The sequence below is a fragment of the Nerophis lumbriciformis genome, linkage group LG36 (genome assembly GCF_033978685.3).
Source record: "Nerophis lumbriciformis linkage group LG36, RoL_Nlum_v2.1, whole genome shotgun sequence".
NCBI lineage: Eukaryota > Metazoa > Chordata > Actinopteri > Syngnathiformes > Syngnathidae > Nerophis > Nerophis lumbriciformis.
In genome coordinates, this window is record NC_084583.2 from 5,569,201 (window position 1) to 5,593,385 (window position 24,185).

The 24,185-nt window shown below is 37.3% G+C and overlaps 1 long non-coding RNA gene across 1 annotated transcript; it reads left to right on the forward strand.

Moving 5' to 3' along the window:
- Positions 1 to 1,441: 1,441 nt before the first annotated feature.
- Positions 1,442 to 23,153, forward strand: LOC133576879 (uncharacterized). The gene is made up of 3 exons (XR_009811679.1): positions 1,442 to 1,497; positions 1,777 to 1,846; positions 22,871 to 23,153. It is a non-coding gene; the product is annotated as an uncharacterized lncRNA (long non-coding RNA).
- Positions 23,154 to 24,185: the final 1,032 nt, after the last annotated feature.

The following is a 24,185-nucleotide window of genomic DNA, read 5'->3' on the forward strand; positions in this document are numbered from 1 at the left end:
GTGTTAGCATATTTGCTAATGTTAACAACGCTAGCTTGAGTACTTTATGATAGCATGTACAAATATGCATGAAAATGAAAGGAAACAGCAGGCGGTCTTCTTTTAATAGATTTATTACAATTTTTGGCAAGCTAGGTAATGTTTGCTGTGGTCTGGAACAACATGGCACACAAACAACTATCTGAAATGCAGCCAATATTACATACAGATAATGTGTCATTAGACATGCAAAACTAAATTATATACAAAGAGGATAAAAGTCAAGGATATTAAATGAGCTCAAATAGACCTACAAATGAGGCATAATGATGCAATATGTACATACAGCTAGCCTAAATAGCATGCTAGCATGGATTAGCTTGCAGTCATGCACTGACCAAATATGCCTGATTAGCACTACACACAAGTCAATAACATCAACAAAGCTCACCTTTGTGAATTCACGCACAGCATGAAACTTTTGATGGACAAAATGAGACAAAGAAGGAGTGGAAGATTTTACATGTAAACAAACTGTTGCGTCACAGTCCACACTATGGTGAGTTCAGGAACCGCCGAAATTAGTAGGACAAAACGATGTTCACCAAATACTCTCATCAGTATTTGGTCAAACATATTAGACAGTGAGCTTTCTAACAATTGGGAAGGTTTGTGTCATCTTTGTCCTCAAATAAAAAACATACTAAAACAAAAAAATATTTTTTATAATTAATAATTTGCAATCATTTTTTAAAAATGATGACCCCCGGACTATACTATACGTACTAGTTCCTAATAAATTTTCATCTGTTCATGTCCCGTGGATGCAAAGTAGGATCAAATAATGACCACATACAAACATGTACTCGTGATAATAATTAAGGCATTCTGGAATAAAGTGTAGTTGTGAGTTTAGCACTTGAAACACAGCATGTGTTTGACGCTCGAGGTTCAGAATATGTGTCAGCGTGTTCATTTGTGTGGAAAAGTAATAAAAATGTGTTATGTCATACATTCACTGTGCAGCATGCGGCGTCGAAGCATTTACTTTGCACATAAGAAGTAATATGTGTTGGAAAGAATAATTATTTGTGTCATATATTTCCCTTCAATCAAACCAATTGAAGAACATGGCAATCTGCAGACAGGAGAAGCTTGAAGGCAGCAGAAAAAAAATAAAAATCATTTAGCGGCTGTCACTCATCCTCAAGCCTAACCCTTTTGGAATGTTTGCGTGTGAGAAGTTATTTAGATTGAGACAAAGTATGTCGGTGCAGACGTCTACAGCAGCTTATTAACCTTCCCTTTGTGACTGACATGCTCGTAAATGTACATGTAGAACAATCAAAATAATTAATGTTTTAATAGTGATTGTGCAGTCAATGGTGCAGCATTTGACTTCTAAGTGTCACCTTTTTGCAGAGGAAAGAACCTGTGCAGAAGCACGTTCCGAGGTGACTGGTGGGACTTCAAAGCAAAACCGCCCACGTGGTCACGGAGTAGCAGACAGCGAGTCAGGTAAAGATTTGACCCGCTGGCCCACACCAGAACCTGATCTGCCCCACGACCGTGCAGTCAAAAGACTGTCGCGTTTACAACCCTGGGGGAGAGCGCTAAATACATACTGTACCGAACATACTGTACCATCAGGCAAAAAAGGACCAACAGGGGTTGGACTCCCTGCTTGGAAATGAATGAAACAGATGTGAAGTCAAAGGAACGAAATGCTTTTATTTTTTTGCTTTGTATTAGGATCATAGAGTAAGAAATGTTATTGAGCACAAACTGTCACGACAGGGTTTTCGCAGCTTACTGCGGGGTTCGTTCTCCCGGGATACAGACGGACCACTCCGGACAAAGCGTGCAGGTAGGAACATGATTTATTCCTCAAAATATCAAAGTCGTACAAAAAACGAAAAACAAGTCGCACTCGAAGCTAATGCTACTATTTAGCCTTGGACTATGGACAAGGAATACTCACTAAGTGTGGCATGAACAAACGAAACTTACGTAACAGGTTGCATGAAGCAAACAATGACGCCAGGCCGACTGACCGGCAAAGGCAGGCTTAAATAATGCCTCTGATTAGTGCTCGAGAAGCAGGTGAGCGGGCGAACACTAATCAGAGACAGGTGGAAATAATAAGTAACCATGGTTACTAAAACAAACAAGGGTGCACAAAAACAGGTACTCATGGAGTCCAAAACTAACAGAACATAACAAAACATGATCCGGACCACGAATCATGACACAAACAATCTTTTTCTCGCAGTATTCTCACAGACTGATGAACCTTGATTTACCTATATTGGTGATTGGTGGTTAGAATTATACCTCTCTTGGAAAACCCCAATTTTTTGTACTTGTGGTGACCCTCAGGGTTCCGTCTCAGAGCCCCTTGATCTACAAACCCCAAAACCAGTGAAGTTGGCACGTTGTGTAAATCGGAAGTAAAAACCGAATACAATGATTTGCAAATCCTTTTCAACCTATATTCAATTGAATAGACAGCAAAGATAAGATACTTAACGTTCAAACTGGAAAACATTGCTTATTGCAAATTTTGAGGCCTGCTACATGTTTCTAAAAAGCTGGCACAAGTGGCAAAAAAGATTGAGAAAAGTTGAGGAATGTTCATCAAACACTTATTTGGAACATCCCACAGGTGAACAGGCGAATTGGGAACAGGTGGGTGCCATGATTGGGTATAAAAGCAGCTTCCATGAAATGCTCAGTCATTCACAAACAAGGATGGGGCGAGGGTCACCACTTTGTGAACAAATGCGCAAGCAAATTGTCGAACAGTTTAAGAACAACATTTATCAACCAGCTATAGCAAATTATTTTGGGATTTCACCATCTACGGTCCGTAATATCATCAAAAGGTTCAGAGAATCTGGAGAAATCAGTGCATGTATGCGATGATATTACGGACCTTTGATCCCTCAGGCGGTACTGCATCAAAAAGCGACATCAGTGTGTAAAGAATATCACCACATGGGCTCAGGAACACTTCAGAAAACCACTGTCAGTAACTACAGTTGGTCGCTACATCTGTAAGTGTAAGTTAAAACTCTACTATGCATAGCTAAAGCCATTTATCAACAACACCCAGAAACGCCGCCGCTGAGAAAATTACGTTTCTCAGTTGGAACATTAATTATCTTGTCTTTGCAGTCTATTCAATTGAATATAAGTTGAAAAGGTTTTGCAAATCATTGTATTTTGTTTTAATTTACAAATTACACAACGTGCCAACTTTACTGGTTTTGGGTTTTGTACTTAAGTTGGTTCACAAATCCCTCCAAGCTCATGTCAACAATGCCAAAAAAAAAAAAGTTTCCTCTAACAATTTTTGGAATGGTTACAGTGACACCTCCGGATACGAGGTTTCCAAAGTACTTGTCTGTCGCATTGGCAACGAGCCAGTTGTTTCTATCATGTCGTAGACTGTGCCTTCTTTCCCGATTTACAGAGACCTTGAGGTGGTAGAGCTCGTTGATCGGGAGCTGAGGGTGACCAGGTGGCTATGCAGATGGGGTCTCTGACAATGTTAATGGGTGTTCGCTTTCCTGGTGGTCCTTCAGGGAAACCCCTCCCTTGTGAGTTTGAGGGAGCACCTTCCCAGCCTTTATTCGATTGCCGTACTTCGAGGTTTCAAGTTTTTACAGGGGCTGAGCTGCTAAGTCTGCCTCCACCCTCCTTCTTTCTCGTCCAGGGCTTAGGACAGGCAAAGGCCAAGGGAAATGCTGTAGATTATTATTACATTAGTTCATAAAACTACCGTAGTTGTTAGTAGCACATTTCTATTGTGGTATTTTTGATGCTATATTTCTTATCTAAGTCGGTTTGTTTTCTTTTTAGAAGGCAAGTTACAATTTATTAATTATTTTTAATGAAAGGTACATACAGGTTTTGGAGCAACATATGATGCCATCCAAGCAATGTTATCATGGACGCCCCTGCTTATTTTAGCAAGACAATGCCAAGAGAGAAACGCTGTTTGTCATTTAAATTTTTTTGAGGTACGAGCTGCGCCATAGACCCAATTTAACTCTTATCCCGAGGTAAAATATAAACAATTAGCTCATAGATTTGATCTAATATGAGATTTGTAACCCCTTTAAAAATAACAAGAACTGAGTTTAGCACAAGCTTGGCATATTTAGCTGACATTGACAATCACAAAGTTATTAGTGAGCTGAGGTGTTTTGTTATGTAATAAGCAGAGGTGGGACCAAGTCATTGTTTTGCAAGTCACAAGTAAGTCTCAAGTCTTTGCCCTCAAGTCCGAGTCAAATCCCGAGTCAAGTCCAAAGTCAACACTGGAAAGTCTCAAGTCAAGTCCTAAGTCCTGCATTTTGAGTTTCGAGTCCTTTCAAGTCCTTTTAACCACAGACTAATATATTAACACAGATTGTGTAGGCTTTTCAAACGCTGTATTTATTTATTAAAACAAGTGCATTTTAAATTGCAGGAAAGAAAATAGTGCTGACGTTGCACTTTATAATAGCACTATTAACCAGTCATTTTAAACATTAACTCATTCCTTTACAGAACAAACACATTGAAAAATAAAGTGCAAATGTACTTATTTGTACAAAAGTGTTAACATTGAAAAAACATGACATATACGTGAACATAACAAAAAAGTTGTACTTTTTATATGTCAGGGCCCTATGCTGCATTGCATTTGCAAAAGACCAAATTAGCCAAGAGTCTGTCAGTCATTTGTGCACGATGGGGGCGTAGTATGATGCCACCATGGCTGAAAACTCGCTCCACTGGAGCACTGGAGGCAGGCACTGCCAAGACTCTCATGGCCACTCGGAACAGTGAAGGAAGAGTCTTCATGTTCAATGCCCAGAACAAAAGGGGGGAGAGAGTTGTTTTGGGTTGGTGCACTACTTGTAAGTGTATCTTGTGTTTTTTATGTTGATTTAATTAAAAAAATAAAAATAAAAATATTTCTTGTGCGGCCCGATACCAATCGATCCACGGACCAGTACCGGGCCGCGGCCCGGTGGTTGGGGACCACTGAGGTAAACAACCAACAGTATGTCAGAAAGCTAGCTAAAACGGTACACATATTCATAATATAGTATACATTTTAACTGACCTTTATTTTACTATTTTTGTCTTTTTTTAGGTGGCTAAAATACGCGGTGCTGCTGACCGCCGTCTAACGTTACGTGTGATATATTGACTAACGTAACCCTGCTTAAAAAAAATCACTGAACAAAAAGTATGAATAAGGTAGTGAACTGCAACAGATTCCCGTGTTTGCAATAACGTTATAACGTTAGCAGTGAGTTTACAGCCTCACTGATTTAACTACACAGCAAATAAAAGTCACGTTACTTAGCCAATAAACGTTATCTTACATTCAAAACTTACCGTTCTTTGTGCAACTTCAAATGCCGGACGAAGTTGGAAGTTGTTGCCTCTCCATCAGTAATTTTCGAACCGCATGTGTTGCATACTGCAAACCGTTTTATGTTGACCACCTCGTAATTTTTATACCCAAACGAAATTATTTTAGGTATCATTTTTTGTTCACTGGCGTGTGGTTTGGACATGTCTCCTTCGTTGGTTGTCCTGCAATTTGATTGGATGAATGCTGTGTGATGAAAACAAAGTAGATCTAAATTTGATTGGCTGTTGTACTGAGACCACACCAGCTGACACACGCAACGCTGATAGACAAGTACACAATGAAAAATACGGAGCGCTCCCGAATAACTTTTTCATCTTTGGGTTTTGGGGAAAGTAGCAAGTCATGTCAAGTCATGTCAATTCAAAAGGCTCAAGTCCAAGTGAAGTCACAAATCATTGATGTTAAAGTCTAAGTCGAGTTGCAAGTCTTTTTACATTTTGTCAAGTCGAGTCTAAAGTCATCAAATTCATGACTCGAGTCTGACTCGAGTCCAAGTCATGTGACTCGAGTCCACACCTCTGGTAATAAGTCTTATCATTCCATCACTTTGAAGTTGTCAGGCTGTCTGGTCGCAGCTGAAAAAACAGTCGAAGATAACAAAACCGAAAGAATGTTGTTTTGTGTTGCACGGTCTCAGTTGGACGTCACTGTGACACAAAATCATTCTTTTTGTTGAATTATTGGGGTTACTTCACTTTTATTGGTGTGCTTTGCATAAATGGAAGCTTTCCAATACATGATGACTGCGGAGGATTTACACATTTTATTGATTGTAGTTGCAGGCATTGCAATTAAATTAAATTATACTGTATATGGCCAAAACCCGTGAAGTTGGCACGTTGTGTAAATTGTAAATAAAAACAGAATACAATGATTTGCATATCCTTTTCAACTTATATTCATCTGAATAGACTGCAAAGACAAGATATTTAATGTTCGAACTGAGAAACGTATTTTTTTTTTTTTGCAAGTAATCACTAACTTACAATTTAATGGCAGCAACATATTGCAAAAAAGTTGGCATAGGGGCATTTTTACCACTGTGTTACATGGTCTTTCCTTTTAACAACACTTAGTAAACGTTTGGGAACTGAGGAGTCACATTTTGAAGCTTTTCAGGTGGAAATCTTTCCCATTCTTGCTTGATGTAAAGCTTAAGTTGTTCAACAGTCCGGGGTCTCCGTTGTGGTATTTTAGGCTTCATATTGCGCTACACATTTTAAATGGGAGACAGGTCTGGACTACAGGCAGGCCAGTCTAGTACCCGCACTCTTTTACTACGAAGCCATACTGTTGTAACACGTGCAGAATGTGGCTTGGTATTGTCTTGCTGAAATAAGCAGGGGCGTCCATGAAAAAGACGTTGCTTGGATGGCAACATATGTTGCTCCAAAACCTGTATGTACCTTTCAACATTAATGGTGCCTTCACATATGTGTAAGTTACCCATGTTTTGGGCACTAATACACCCCCATACCATCCCAGATGCTGGCTTTTGAACTTTGCGCCTATAACAATCCAGATGGTTATTTTCCTCTTTGTTAAGGAGGACACGACATCCACAGTTTCCAAAAACAATTTGAAATGTGGGCTTGTCAGACCACAGAACACTTTTCCACTTTGCGTTAGTCCATCTTAGATAAGCTCGGGCCCAGCGAAGCCGTCTGCGTTTCTGGGTGTTGTTGATAAATGGCTTTCGCTTTACATAGTAGAGTTTTAACTTGCACTTACAGATGTAGCGACAACTGTAGTGACTGACAGTGGTTTTCTGAAGTGTTTCAGAGCCCATGTGGTGATATCCTTTACACACTGATGTCGCTTTTTGGTGCAGTACCGCCTGAGGGATCGAAGGTCACGGGCATTCAATGTTGGTTTTAGGCCTTGCAGTGATTTCTCCAGATTATCTGAACCATCTGATGATATTATGGACCTTAGATGGTGAAATCCCTAAATTCTTTGCAATTGCTGGTTGAGAAATGTTGCATCAAATTCCAAATGAGCTAATATTTGCAAAAAATAACAAAGTTTACCATTTCAAACGTTAAGTATCTTGTCTTTCCCGTCTATTCAATAGAATTTAGGTTGAAAAGGATTTGAAAATCATTGTATTCTGTTTGTATTCAGGATTTACACAACGTGCCAACTTCACTGGTTATATATATATATATATATATATATATATATATATACACATACACATACATACATATATATATATATATATATATATATATATATATATATATATATATATATATACATATACATACATACATATATATATATATATATATACATATACATATACATAAGTATATATATGTGATGAAGTCAGTGCCTCACCAGCCATGAACCTCACCGCACGTCACTGGTACTTTATATATATATATATATATATATATATATATATATATATATATATATATATATATATATAAGTACCAGTGACGTGCGGTGAGGTTCATGGCTGGTGAGGCACTGACTTCATCACAGTCAGATTTACAAACATATGAACCCTAAAGAGTATCTTATTCACCATTTGACTGCCAGCAGTTAACGGGTTATGCTCATACCAGCATTCTTCCCTGCTTGGCACTCAGCATCAAGGGTTGGAATTGGGGGTTATATCACTAAATATTATTCCCGGGCGCGGCGCCGCTGCTGCCCACTGCTCCCCTCACCTTCCAGGGGGTGATCAAGCGATGGGTCAAATGCAGAGGACAAATTTCATTACACCTAGTGTGTGTGTGACAATCATTGGTACTTTAACTTAAACTTTACACATACAAACTGTAGCACACAAAAAAGCACATTTAATAAAAAAAACTTTATTATGGTCTTACCTTTACTTATCAATGAAGTCCATTCGCCGCTGTTGTGCTGGATTAACGCAACCCCTGACGGGAGTGTTATATCAACTAAAGCCCTCACTTAAACTTTCCACGTGCAAGATTGAATCTATTTAAAAAAGTGCAAGCGAGGGTTTATAAATGTCGCCTATACTGTATGAAACTACAAAATAACAAACACGGAGGCTCCAGTTTACACGAGGACCACTTTATTTACCTTCTTTCAAAAACTTCCGCTCCACTCCAACGTGCCATCACTTTCGCTCTTAGCGCCTTCAAAATAAGAGCTCAAGGCATATACTGTATAACAGCGCATACCAGGAACTTATCACAAAGAGGAAAGCCCATAAAAATAAGTTACAAAAGTTATTTAATAAGAAGCCAAAAAGTGCAAAAACAATAATGTTCGTGTTGGAGGAGTTGTGAATAAGGTACACCAGCAGTCTGCAGGTGTACCTAATGTTGTGGCCCTGCAGTCAATCACAACTCCTCCAACACGAACATTATTGTTTTTGCACTTTTTGGCTTCTTATGAAATAACTTTTTTAAATAGATTCAATCTTGCACGTGGAAAGTTTAAGTGTGGGCTTTAGTTGATATAACACTCCCGTCAGGGGTTGCAATCTACGGCGGGGGTGCAGGAGGCGGGATTACTGGAGCCTCAGCCAGTGCGTCTTTTGCAGCCGTTTTATGATCGCTCAGCACAAGAAATACGTTACACATACAGTTGTTGACAAAATACACTGTACATTATATACCTCAGCTAACTAAAACTATGGAAATGTATAATATAGTTCATATAGCAATACGGTCTCACTGCACAGCAGTTCAGCAGTTAGCCGAGTCCGCAATCCATGTTGAGGCACTGAGTGACGTGCCTCAACTGGCTGCTGTTCACCGCACCGTCCGTCTCTTCTCAGTATTTGAACGGCAAATGTGAAAATTCAGCGATTTTGAATAAAAATAATCTAAAACTGGTGAAGTTAAATGGTGGTGAAGTTAAATGGAAAATAACATTATAGTAAAATCACTGGATACATATAACAATTTACTAAAAATGTTTTCTTTTTACATTTTTTTTCTTTCCATGATGGCAGGTGAGGCCCGGCCTCACCTGCCTCTAGTGACTGCACGTTACTGATAAGTACATATGTACATAAATATACAGTACCGTATTTTTCGGACTATAAGACGCAGTTTTTTTTCATAGTTTGGCCCAGGGTGCGACTTATACTCAGGAGCGACTTATGTGTGAAATTATTAACACATTACCATAAAATATCAAATAATACTATTTAGCTCATTCATGTAAGAGACTAGACGTATAAGATTTCATCGGATTTAGCGATTAGGAGTGACAGATTGTTTGGTAAACGTGTAGCATGTTCTATATGTTATAGTTATTTGAATGACTCTTACTATAATATGTTACGTTAACATACCAGGCACGTTCTCAGTTGGTTATTTATGTACCATATAACATACACTTATTCAGCCTGTTGTTCACTATTCTTTATTTTAAATTGCCTTTCAAATGTCTATTCTTGGCGTTGGGTTTTATCAAATAAATTTCCCCAAAAAATGTGACTTATATATGTTTTTTTCCTTCTTTATTATGCATTTTCGGCCGGTGCAACTTATACTCCGGAGCGACTTATAGTCCGAAAAATACGGTATACACACACACATATATATATATATATATATATATATATATATATATATATATATATATATATATACACACACACATATATATATATACACACACATACATATATATATATATATATATATATATATATATATATATATATATATATATATACACACATACATATATATATATACATATATATACACACATACATATATATATATACACACATACATATATATATATACACACATACATATATATATATATATATATATATATATATATATATATATATATATATATATATATATATATATATATATATATATATATATATATATATATACACACATACATACATACATATATATATATATATATATATATATAAATAAACCCCATTCTAACTTTTGGAACCGCGTTGCAGCAGAAAGTAATGTATAACTATTGTTCTCCTATCGTGATGATTTGATCCTGACATCCAAAGAGACTAAAAGTGTACATCAAATTGTGCAAATAAGTGTAGTAAATGTAAGAATTTAAGCCTCGCTTAAGCCTTTCCATGACCGAGTATCACAATTCTCCACTGTACAGATCTAAAAGGTTGTCTGTGCAAGTATTAATGTATGTTTTGTCTGTTTTCGAGGAGGGAAAGTCGTCAAACAAATCCCCGGCCCCCAAAAAGGTCGCCCGCAGTTCATTTCCTGCTCTGTTTCCATCTTTAACTTCCTGCAGGGACACGCGTCTTCAAAAAGGGAGCAGAGACTGAAGAATGTTTATCATTAGAAGTGCACCACAACGAACAAGAGAACGGAGGAAGGGGAAGTTGCATAGTCCCTCACAAGTGCATGACCAAATAACCGGTATACTCCCAGAAAAGTAAAAGGGCCACTAAATGTCGCATAAACTCAGCCGTGTACAAACTGCTGTGTGAAATCTGAGCGAGCTTCCCCTGCGTGCAAGGAGCAGCGAGGCTCTTTTGTTTACTTTGAAGATCTGAGTGCAAAAAGGTCAGACTGTTACGTATTAAATTGCTCGACAAACTTTGATCAAAGGCGGTGCCACTGCTGATACCTAATCTCTCTGCGATGCTATGATTATTATTGAAAAAAAAAAAGTATTGTCCTTTGTGTAACAAGCAATCTCGTGATTATGTTTTTAATATTTCAGTGTTTTTTCTGTATGTTCAGCTTATGCAACCGCCTGGCCGTCGACCCTTCATGTGAGGGGATTTCATTCGTGGCACAAGTTCCCGCTGTGCACTTTAAATCCAAAACCTTTGGCTTCTGACCTTTTGTCTTGGTGAATAAGACGTTCACATTCCTCCACTGACTTTGATTGCTTTGAATTCAAACACGTTTCTCAAGTCACAGTACCATGCATACATGTTCAGTTTTCCTCCACGGATCATGCTCACATTTGTAGCCCTGAGGTTATAAAGTCTGAATTTGCTGCAGCTTTTTGTTTTTCAGAAAGTTGTGATTTTTTTTATGTAGTTTTTTTGGAATCAACTCGAGATTTCAGGAATTGGTCATCAATGTTTTTAAATGTACCTTGTAACTTCAAAAGACACAGCATTTCAACAAAAATAGGATAACAAATAGATGTTTTACTCGTTTTAGACCAGGCAGACTCAAAAGTAAAAGCGCATACTGTAAAATTTATGTTTTGTTTTTATTGATAATATCTACCGTATCAACAATATTTAAGCCACACCCACCAAATGTTAGAAGAAATAAAAATTAGGGATGTCCGATACTGGCTTTTTGCCGATATCCGATATTCCGATATTGTCCAACTCTTTAATTACCGATAACAACCGATACCGATATATACATTTGTGGAATTAACACATTATTATGCCTAATTTGGACAACCAGGTATGGTGAAGATAAGGTACTTTTAAAAAAAATTCATGAAATAAAATAAGAAATAAATTAAAAACATTTTCTTGAATAAAAAAGAAAGTAAAACAATATAAAAACAGTTACATAGAAACTAGTAATGAATGAAAATTAGTAAAAATTAACTGTTAAAGGTTAGTACTACTAGTGGACCAGCAGCACGCACAATCATGTGTGTTTACGGACTGTATCCCTTGCAGACTGTATTGATATATAATGTAGGAACCAGAATATTAATAACAGAAAAAACAACCCTTTTGTGTGAATGAGTGTGAATGAGTGTAAATGGAGGAGGGAGGATTTTTGGGTTGGTGCACTAATTGTAAGTTTATCTTGTGTTTTTTATGTTGATTTAATTAAAAAAAACAAAAAAAAACAAAAACGATACCATCCATCCATCCATTTTCCACCGCTTATTCCCTTTTGGGGTCGCGGGGGGCGCTGGATCCTATCTCAGCTATTCAATTTTAACGCATATATCGTCCGATAATATCGGCCTGCCGATATTATCGAACATCTCTAATAAAAATATTTACATATATAAGCCGCGGCAGACTCTAACCACAGATATATACCGTATGAGAGATTTTGTGAATGTGTATTTACATACCTTAATTGTTTCCAAACGTAGCCCCTCACACGGCAGTAAAACGGCTGGTCAAACAAAACAGAAGTCATCGTCATGGACCCGCGAGCTGCGCAAGATAGCTCTCCAATCAGCTAAACAGACTTAACAACGACATTTTGGTGAATTTGTGAAACTGAAACAATACAAAAAAATTGCCATTGTAGATTAATAATACTAACACAGACACTTGTAAATGTGTTAGCATATTAGGTAATGCTAACGACGCTAGCTTGATTACATTACAAAATCATGGACAAATATGCATGAAAACACTCCTGAAGAAATCACACATGGGGCCGTTTAGTAAATATGAATCGTTTTAGTTATATTGCAAAACTTACAAAAGTTGCTAGGCCTGATGAATGAAGAATCTTTTCAAGCAAAAACACTTAAAAACAAATACTTCTAGTCCAAGGAACAAAAAAGGAAGTAGATTTTCAACCTGCACCACCCGCAATGAGCGAACTCATCCAAACGGTGGCGGCACAGCACAAACAATAACACACCCTTTTGGTGTCCCTGTCGGTGTTCTATGAAAACTATTTGTTGAATACAAAACATTATGGTCGTTAGCGCAGAAAAATCCATAAATTAGCCGCGCCGTTTTATCAGCCGCATGATTCAAAGCATGGGAAAAAAGTAGCCGTTTATAGTCTGGAAAATAAGATAACAATAATAGAAATAATGATAATAATTAATTAGAACTAGAAAAAGAAACACCACCAAATGCTTATTTATTGATTAATCAGTTAGTTAGTTAAAGTGCCAATGATTGTCACACACACACTCGGTGTGGCAAAATTATTCTCTGCATTTGACCCATCACCCTTGATCGCCGCCTGGGAGGTGAGAGGAGCAGTGGGCAGCAGCGGTGGCCGCGGCCGGGAATCATTTTTGGTGATTTAACCCCCAATTCCAACTTTTGATGCTGAGTGCCAAGCAGGGGTCCCATTTTTATAGTCTTTGGTATTAACTCTGGTTTGAACTCACAACCTACCGATCTCAGGGCGGACACTCTACTTCATTGGGTTATGCAGAATAAATACTGGTTAAATAAATATATAAATACATTCAAACTAGGAAGTGAGGACATCCGTGTGTTGCTAAATGTTTACATAGTACATTACTCAGAAGGCTGAGCGCTTAATTCTGAAGTCGGAAGGACGACAATTGTGCGGTTTTGAGCAATATTTACTTACTCAATTTAAAAAAAAACTATAAACTGTTAGGACTGCCTATTTGTCCAACAATCAGAGTTACGCAGTGCACCTGAAGGCGTCAGCGCACAGAGTACAGTGATTAGTTTGAACACAAAGAAAGGAGACCAGAGTTGTTCGTTTGGTGTGTGTCCTATGAATCAATAAATCACATGAAAAAGAGGATCTAGAGTGTTTGTAGGATTACAATCCTTTGAGTAACCAAAGTGTGAAATTGAATGTTTGGGCACTCGATTCTGTGATAATCAACGTACCAGTTTGTTTTTATGCGCACAATGTTTAGCTTTAAGATAAGCAATGCGACATACAAAAACGGAATCGAAATCAAACTTTTGGAGCAAATTTCCTTTGAAACAACAAATAACACAAAGGAACTACTTACTTACTGACATTTACAACATGCTTTTTTTTTTCAAGTGAATGTCTTTTGTGTGCCAAATAAGCTCTGCTTCCTCCTACTCCTTTTCGGGCATGTTAAATTGTGCAAGTGAAAATGTGATGTTGTTTATTATAACTTTTGTTAAGTATGTTCTTCAATAAACAAAACCTTCAGAACCAGTAGTGCCAGCATATTTTATTATTAATAATTCATGTCTAACAGTAAGTCACTAAACATTCGCACTTAGCACAATGAAATGTATTGTATTTGATAAATGATTTAATAAATGTATTGTATCATGTGGACACTTCAGTCCCTTTGTGTTCATCAGGTTCATTACCAATTTCTCCTCATACCACATTTGACATCCATAAAAAAAAAAAAAAAAGGTTTCTCAAAAATCACACAAGTGGATGCTTTGACTTCATAAGGCATGCATTTGTCATACTCCTCATTTCCATGTTGTGAGTCCTTTGTGGAATTTCTCACAAAACGCCCACTAAAGTTGTCGAGTCACACGCATTGCAATGGATTATATAACTCATACATTCTGATGAAGAAAGTGTGTAGTGTGTTGTGTGTGTGTGTGTGTGTCTCATCAGCGGAAAGTCAAACAATGATTATTGCTGTGTGTGTGCCTAATCAAGTGTCCCGTGGGTGTCACAACGCAGTCATCTAAGGCGGTGGTTTTCAAACTGCGGTACGCCAAAAAAAATCACTTATTTAAATATTCCAACACAGTGTTACTGGTCAAACTGTATGTAGTGTTACAGAAGCTAAATAATCTCTGCCTTTTTAATTAATATTCAGGCCTACTACGCTATTGTATTTTGCTATTGCTAATTATGGTGGTACTAGGAGGGCAAAGTGTTTTCTGAGGTGCTACTTGGTGAGAATAAATTGGAGAACCACCAATGTAAGGTTGGATTTGTTTCAAACACGCTTCCGAGGATCCACTGGGAAACATCACATTGTGTACATTTGCAAAATTCAACATGTCCGAAAAGGAATAGGAAGAAGCAGAGCTTATTTAATCCCTCTTATCGATTTCAATGTGAGGGGAAACGAGTAGAGAACGTGTTAGAATAGGTGGCTTATGTGGTGAGAAAGAACAAAAAATAAAAACACAGATATAGATATTTCAAAATAAAAGGACTTTGGATGAATGCAAAAAAAAAACTATGATGTTAGGATTGCTTAGCAGTCCATTTTCTCTCTTTGTAGCTTTAATGTAAGCTACGGAAAAACTACTCGTTGAAAAAGTCGCTGAGCTACCGCCAAGCTATTGGAAAATGTGGTTTAGCTATGGGGGTGTGGGAAAAAAATCGATTTGAATTCGAATCGCGATTCTCACGTTGTGCGATTCAGAATCGGTTCTCATTTAAAAAAAATCGATTTTATTTTTTTTATTTTATTTTATTTTTTATTAATCAATCCAACAAAACAATACACAGCAATACCATAACAATGCAATCAAATTCCAAAACCAAACCCTGACCCAGCAACACTCAGAACTGCAATAAACAGAGCAATTGAGAGGAGACACAAACACGACACAGAACAAACCAAAAGTAGTGAAACAAAAATGAATATTATCAACAACAGTATCAATATTGTCAGAGTATGTTGGTGACGAACCCCAAGATGCAGAGAAGGCGGAAGGCATTGTGCGGGAAAACATGATTTAATGTCCAAAAGTAAAAATAAAGAAAAGACACAAACCAGGAACTAGGAGGACAAACTGGAAACAGAGAACAGGGATCCAGCAAACAGGGAATATGAACAAAAAGATAGTAAGCTACAAAATATAGCTTACCGCTACCGCATACAGCTACACCGACATCGACACGACAGGTAGGGACGACAATAATCCAGCACTGACTGGAGGAGAAGGCAGGTTTAAATAGCAGCTGGCTGATTGACACCAGGTGTGGCTAGGTGCCAATCAGCCACAGCTGGGGGGACACAGCACTCAGGGAGACAAACAGGAAACAGAACCAAAACAAGAGCACTGACAGGAAATACTACACACACAGAGGAAAAACTAAAACACAACCAACCTGTCAGGGGCAAGCCTGACAAATATTAGTTACAATTTCAACATAGCAGTGATTAAAAATCCCTCATTGAAATTATCATTAGACATTTACATATATATATAAAAAAAAGAACAATAGTGTCACAGTGGCTTACACTTGCATCGCAACACACTGTGTCCAATATTTTCACAAAGATAAAATAAGTCATATTTTTGGTTCATTTAAAAGTTAAAACAAATTTACATTATTGCAATCAGTTGATAAAACATTTTCCTTTACAATTATAAAAGCTTTTTACAAAAATCTACTACTCTGCTTGCATGTCAGCAGACTGGGGAAATCTGATTTCAGACTGCTGAAATCCTATGAATTGAATGAATAGAGAATCGTTTTGAATCGGGAAAATATCGTTTTTGAATCGAGAACCGCATTGAATCGGAAAAAAAAACGATTTTGAATCGAATCTAGACCCCAAGAATCGATATTGAATCGAATCGTGGGACACCCAAAGATTCGCAGCCCTATTAGCTATATACCTTAGTAGCTTGTTACTGCCCATCATATATAACAGACTTGGGCAAATTAAGGCCCGCGGGCCACACACGGCCCATTAAGATTTTTAATCCGGCCCGCCGAACTTTCAACATAACGTTTTTAGACTTTTAATATCAAAACTGTCATATATGATAATATATCATATTGTAGGTTTTTATTACCCTTTACATTCATATTTTGCTGTTTGTTACATTTTTGTTGTGTTTTGTTTGATTGTAAAAGATGTCTATCGAGGAGCTGGTCTGAGAAGTAAAAGAAGAGCGATGTTCATATGTTGTTAATATTCAGTGTTTTATTGTTCATAGTTAATATTGTAAATTTCACTTTCTTTATTTTCATGTACATTTTGTGTGTCCCATTCAGTAAAAAACTGTAAAATTCCATTCCGTTTTTTTTTTTGCAGTGGCTTGTTATAACTTTTTTAGAATTCTATCGGACATTGTGACTTTTGGTATTAGCATTCCTGGAAAAAAGGGGACCCAAACACACATACTGTACATCCTATTTTACAGCTAAATGTGTACATATAATTTATACACACATACACATTAGCCGCCCAAAAATATTTTTTCTCTCAATTGTATTGGTCTAGAACACTGATGTCAAACTCAAGTCCTGGGGGCCTGATCTGGCCCGCCACTTAATTTTACATGGCCTGGGAAATGGTAATACTATGTTTTTAATAAAGAATATTTTCTTACTAAAAATGTGTTCTTTTCATTTTGACATTCAAAAGATACATGAACTGCATGCTTATCTTTATAAACATGTCTTTTAAAATGTAATATCTAATTTTTTTCGAAGAAAAATAAGTGCTTGAATATCAGCTTGACTTATGATTTCAAAGCCAGTTATCAAATTGTGCACTGTAAAAATGACAATAGACTTTACAGTAAAATTCTGGCAACTGAGCTGCCAGTTGTTTTTTTTACCAAAAAAAAACAGCTTTAGGAATGTTTTTGTTTACAGTAATACACTATAAAATCAACAACTCTAGATTTTACTGCAAAAGCGTGGTATTGTTTTTCCATTCCACTTACAGTAATATTTCGTAAAAAAAACACTACAACTTTTATGATAAAATTCTGCCAACTGAGCGAGTTTTTTTTTTTACATTAAAATCTATTTGGGGTTTTTTAAGCCGGGGTTGGCAACCCAAAACATTGAAAGAGCCACAGTGGACCAAAAATACAAAACAGTAATCTGTCTGGAGCCACAAAAAATGAAAAGATAAGTCATTATAAGATAAGTCTTATAATGAAGGAAACACATGACGTAAGTGTCTATATTAGCTATAATAGCCTACTATCAAAATGACTTTGTGTCGCAAGCTGAAGCAAATCTTCGTTGACAGAAATATTTAAATTTAATATTTATTCTACAAATTTTTACAACATTAGAAACCATTAGTAAATCAGGGGCTACTCAGAAGATGAGATAACTCCTGGAAATTACTGGCTATTAATGGCCAAAGGTATAATGTGTGTGTCCAAATTTTAATAGATTTATTAAAATCTTTGGCAAGCTAGAAAATATTTGCTGTGGTCTGGAACAACATGGCACACAAACAACTATCTGAAAGGCAGCCAATATTACATATATATAATGTGTCATGAGACATGCAAAACAAAACTATATACAAAGAGGATACAAGTAAAGGATATTAAATTAGCTCAAATATACCTACAAATGAGGCATAATGATGCAATATGTACATACAGCTAGCCCAAATAGCATGTTAGCATTGATTAGCTTGCAGTCATGCACTTCATGCAAGTCAATAACATCAACAAAGCGCACCTTTGTGCATTCACGCACAGTATAAAACTTTTGGTGGACAAAATGAGACAAAGAAGGAGTGGAAGATTTTACATATAAACACAGTTCACACTATGGTGAGTTCAAGAACGGCCGAAATTAGTAGGACAGAAGGATGTTCACCAAATGCTCTCATCAGTGAAGCATACACACAAACATATTAAACAGTTGGCTTTCTAACATTTGGGAAGGTTTGTGTCATGTTTGTCCTGAAACAAAAAACATACTAGAACAAAACATTTATTTTTTTAAATGCTCCAGGGAGCCACTAGGGCGGCACTAAAGAGCTCGAGAGCCACGGGTTGCTGACCCCCGTTTTAAGGGAACGTAAAAAAAAAGCGAATAATCAAATGCTATATCATGAGCCGAATCTTTAGACTTTTTTTTGTAATCATATATTTACAAGTGGCCTCTTAGGGCAGACAAAACTGCGATGTGGCCCTCAATGAAAACAAGTTTGACACCCCTGGTCTAGAATGTGTATGTTGTACTCAATAAAGAGTAAAAATACACAACTTTCATAAACAAAACGCGAACAAAGGTTACAAAATGAAGACATGTCTCAGCCTGTAAGCAGAGTGGCACCCTGCAACTTGTAACTAGAAGAGAGGTTAATCGTGGCACATTTTCATATTATGTAACCAGCTGTCCGCAATCATTTGCATTGCTTTTGAACTCCTCACGGAGCCCGGCCCGACTTCCTGTTCATATTACAGGAAACACAATCCGCATCCATTTTTACCCAACGATGCCAAGTGTTTGATATTTGTTTCTTTCTGCCCCTTTTTGTGTATTTGCCCGAAAAAGACCAAAGTTCTCCCTCTGCATGCACACTTAACCGCACTGAGTCAAGGCAAATCTGTCCCAGCACAAGTCTAGAATTTCCATCTGGATCAGATGCGGGCGTGTGGGTGGGTACATCATTTTTTTGTCAATTACATAACAATTCCAAAACAAACTCTCCCCTTGGCAGTGTCAATGCGGGCAAACTTCAATGGAAAGTATTTTTTTGTATTTTATTTTAACAGTATGCACCCACTTTGACCCACATTAACTGGGACAACAAAAAACAACAACAAATATGTTACTTTTTAGTTGTGTGGATTATCTTCTAAATGGGTTACATATTCAACAGCTCCGGTTTTGTGGTGTTGACAAAGAGGTGCAATGTGCAGCAGAGGCACAGGAAAAAAAACACCCTATAACAGTTCCTCCCTTTTTATAATTAGTTAACTATGAAAAGTAGGGATGTTCAATAATGGCTTTTTGCTGATATCCGATATTCCGATATTGTCCAACTATTTAATTACCGATACCGATATCAACCGATACCGATATCAACCGATATATACAGTCGTGGAATTAACACATTATTATGCCTAATTTGGACAACCAGGTATGGTGAAGATAAGGTACTTTAAAAAAATAAAAAAAAATAAAAAATAAGATAAATAAATTAAAAACATTTTCTTGAATAAAAAAAAGTAAAACAGTATAAAAACAGTTACATAGAAACTAGTAATTAATAAAAATTAGTAAAATTAACTGTTAAAGGCTAGTACTATTAGTGGACCAACAGCACGCACAATCATGTGTGCTTACAGACTGTATCCCTTGCAGACTGTATTGATGTATATTGATATATAATGTAGGAACCAGAATATTAATAACAGAAAGAAACAACCCTTTTGTGTGAATGAGTGTGAATGAGTGTAAATGGGGGAGGGAGGATTTTGGGGTTGGTGCACTAATTGTAAGTGCATCTTGTGTTTTTTATGTTGATTTAATAAAAAATAAAAAAATAAAAATAAAAAAAACGATACTGATAAGAAAAAAAACGATACCGATAATTTCCGATATTACATTTCGGACATCTCTAATGAAAAGTACAACATCCAGAGTATTAAAATCCGGTTTGGACAAAAGTGATGTGCTTTAGAACAAGGGTGTCAAACTCATTTTAGATTGGGGGCCACATTGTGAAAAATCTACTCCCAAGTTGGCCGGATTGGTAAAATCACGGCACGATAACTTAAAAATAAAGACAACTTCAGATTGTTTTCTTTGTTTAAAAAAATAGAACAAGCACATTCTGAAAATGTAAAAAATCATACAGTAGTTGTTGTTCTTTTACACTTACATGTTGCGGTTAATAGTATTCTATCTTTATTTGTTGTTATTTATACTTTCTGAATAAATTATGTGATAATGTTCATCAGTCATCTCATTGGTGTTCATTTTCAATCTATCAAGATAAAAAAAATATCAAAATCAAATTATAGGATGTTATTTATGTAGTTTGCTAATTTTCCTTGACTGGTGCACTAACATTATATGGTTTATTTTTTTTTTTTACATATGTACCTGGGGATAGGTTGATTGGCAACACTAAATTGGCCCTTGTGTGTGAATGTGAGTGTGAATGTTGTCTGTCTGTCTGTGTTGGCCCTGTGATGAGGTACACCCTGGACACCAGGTGTCCAGGGTGTACCCCGCCTTCCGCCCAAATGCAGCTGAGATAGGCTCCAGCACCCCCCGCGACCCCAAAAGGGACAAGCGGTAGAAAATGGATGGATGGATGTAGCATATTCTACAAAGATACAAAGAATTTACATTGCGACATCTAGTGGACACATTAAGAACAGCGGTTTCTTTCATTCAAAAATGTTGACTTATTTTTATACTTAGCAAACTCATCCCGCGGGCCGGATAAAACCTGTCTGCGGGCCTCATCCGGTCCGCGGGCAGTATGTTTGACACCCCTGCTTTAGAATGTCTCAGCCGCCATGATGTCTGACTGATCCACAATAATGTGCTGTGGCAAATATATACTGCCATCCAAGCTGTACACTGACTATTCTCAGGTATAGAGCCAAGTTAAAAACTGGCTGGGTACATGTGTCCCTTTTATGACATACCATAAAAGGTATCCAGTAGGGCACCACATGATTCAATTTGATTCTTACGGGTTTCACAATGTCCTCTGGGTGTTGTTGATAAATGGCTTTGGCTTTGCATTGTAGTGTTTCAACTTGCACTTACAGATGTAGTGACAAACTGTAGTTAATGACAGTGGTTTTCTGAAATGTTCCTGAGCCCATGTGGTGATATCCTTTACACACTGATGTCACTTTTTGATGCAGTACCGCCTGAGGGATCGAAAGTCACAGGCATTCAATATTGGTTTTTGGGCTTGCCGTTTACGTGCAGTGATTTATCCAGATTCTCTGAACCTTTTGATGATATTACAGAGCGTAGATGGTGAAATCCCTCAATTCCTTGCAATAGCTGGTTGAGAAATGTTGTTCTTAAACAATTTTCTCACGCATTTGTTCACAAAGTGGTGACCCTCGCCCCGTCATTGTTTGTGAATGACTGAGCATTTCATGGAAGCGACTTTTATACCCAGTCATGGCACCCACCTGTTCCCAATTAGCCTCTTCAACTGTGGGATGTTCCAAATAAGTGTTTGATGAGCATTCCTCCACTTTCTCTGTCTTTTTTGCCACTTGTGCCAGCTTTTCTGAAACATGTTGCAGGCATCAAATTCCAAATGAGCCAATATTTGCCAGAAATAGATTTCCAGTTTGAATGTTAAGTATCTTGTGTTTGCAGTCTATTCAATTGAATATAAGTTGAAAAGGATTTGCAAATCATTGTATTCTGTTTTTATTTACGATTTACACAAGGTGCCAACTTCACTGGTTTTGGGTTTTGTATATATATATATATATATATATATATATATATATATATATATATATACTCACTGGCGATTTGTCCAGGGTGTACCCCGCCTTCCGCCCGATTGTAGCTGAGATAGGCTCCAGCGCCCCCCGCTACCCCAAAGGGAATAAGCGGTAGAAAATGGATGGATGGATGGATGGATTCTGTTTTTATTTACGATTTACACAAGGTGCCAACTTCACTGGTTTTGGGTTTTGTATATATATACATATATATATATATACTCACTGGCGATTTGTCCAGGGTGTACCCCGCCTTCCGCCCCAATTGCATCTGAGATAGGCTCCAGCGACCCCCCGTGACCCCGAACGGCACAAGCGGTAGAAAATGGATATATATATATATATATATATATATATATATATATATATATATATATATATATATATATATATATATATATATATTGTTGTTGTTGTTGTTTTTTTGTTGTTTTTTAATCAATTAAGAATCGCGATTCATTCAAAAATCTATTTTTTTGACACCCTTGTATATATAGTACTGGGCTGTCTCTACAAACAACCCTGTGAGAAAGGCTGCAGATTCAATGTGGCTCGTCTTGTACAAAAACAAGCGCTCCTTCAAACGACTTCAAACAAATGATCAATCCTGTCTAAAATGAAATAAAGGATCTGCGTTTCTGTTTGTTTTGTCACAGTTTCACTCCAGAAAGTCAACCATCGGAAGGACATTGTGTTCCCTTGGCTGCTGTTTGATCTATGGAAGCTGTGTTTGCTGTCAAACTTCTCCCAGAGTGGGACGGCCCGGCGTACGAGGAACACCGCAACGTATCGAGTTGCACACCGACTGGCTGCCAATACGTCTGAGGGGAAAACGCTACCAGGACAAACTGCACTGAAGATTCCAATCCCCTGGAATCAGCACTACTTCACTGTCATTAGTGGCCATTTGGGTTCTCACCCTGGAAATAAACAACTTGCTGGTGGAGTTTGTTTCCACTTTTACATTTGTCCCATTCTGAAGAGCAATAACCCTTTTTTTGTACATTATTTCCACAGAAATGTTATCAAGGAGATGACCTAACTACCAGGAATGCAAAGTTTGTTTTGCCATTTAAGTGAGGTGATTTCACAGTGGCAACGTGAAATCAACATGTCGCTGACACGCTTCTTCCTCTGACTAGTTTTCCTATGAAGAATTAACATAGAACTCTCTCAGAACTCAGCTACGCTAAATACTGTATGTGCACAAAAGACTATGACAACGGCTAAAAAAACATTTCTCCAGGGCCTCCAAAAATATGTGTTTCTTAACGGGCCGCAGCGGTATTCAGTGGCTATACACTTTTCCACCACTTGTGGCAGTAGTGGCAATATCAAACAAACCGAAGAAGTCTGGAGCGGAAGTCATAAAGAACTTTCTTAAGTGCAAAAATTAAGACTAAATTGGTGAAGTTGTATTCTTATTTGCACAGTCTATTCAAGAAGTATGTTATTATTACGGGCCTGCTGCAATGCAATCGGCCCATATTATTGCTCATACTTCACAGTTTTATATTATAGTTCTTCTATCTTATTCTGCCACGAATAATACGAGACGAAACCGGCCAACGAAACCCTACATATTTATACCTTAGGAAAGGTCTCGTTCGCGCCGATGGGGGTACTCAAAATTGGGAACCTTTCGTGTTACCATGGCAACACTATTCACAATTTTTTTAAAGAAATTGGCCAATTGAATGGGTATAGTAATTTTAATGCCAGCATGCTAACATTAAAGTGCTAACTTTTTTAGCTAATTTTGCAACCGTTTAACCTCGAGTCATATAACTTGGTATGTGACAGCTGTGAACGGTTCTGTACTAACGTTGGCATGCTAGCAAGCTAACTTAAGCATGCTAACTTTTTCATCTAATTTTACACTTTTTTCTCTATTTCCGCAGCCATACACCTTATAGCCGTGTTACTTGAAATGTGAAACATGCTAACTGTTAGCATGCCGTCATTAGCATA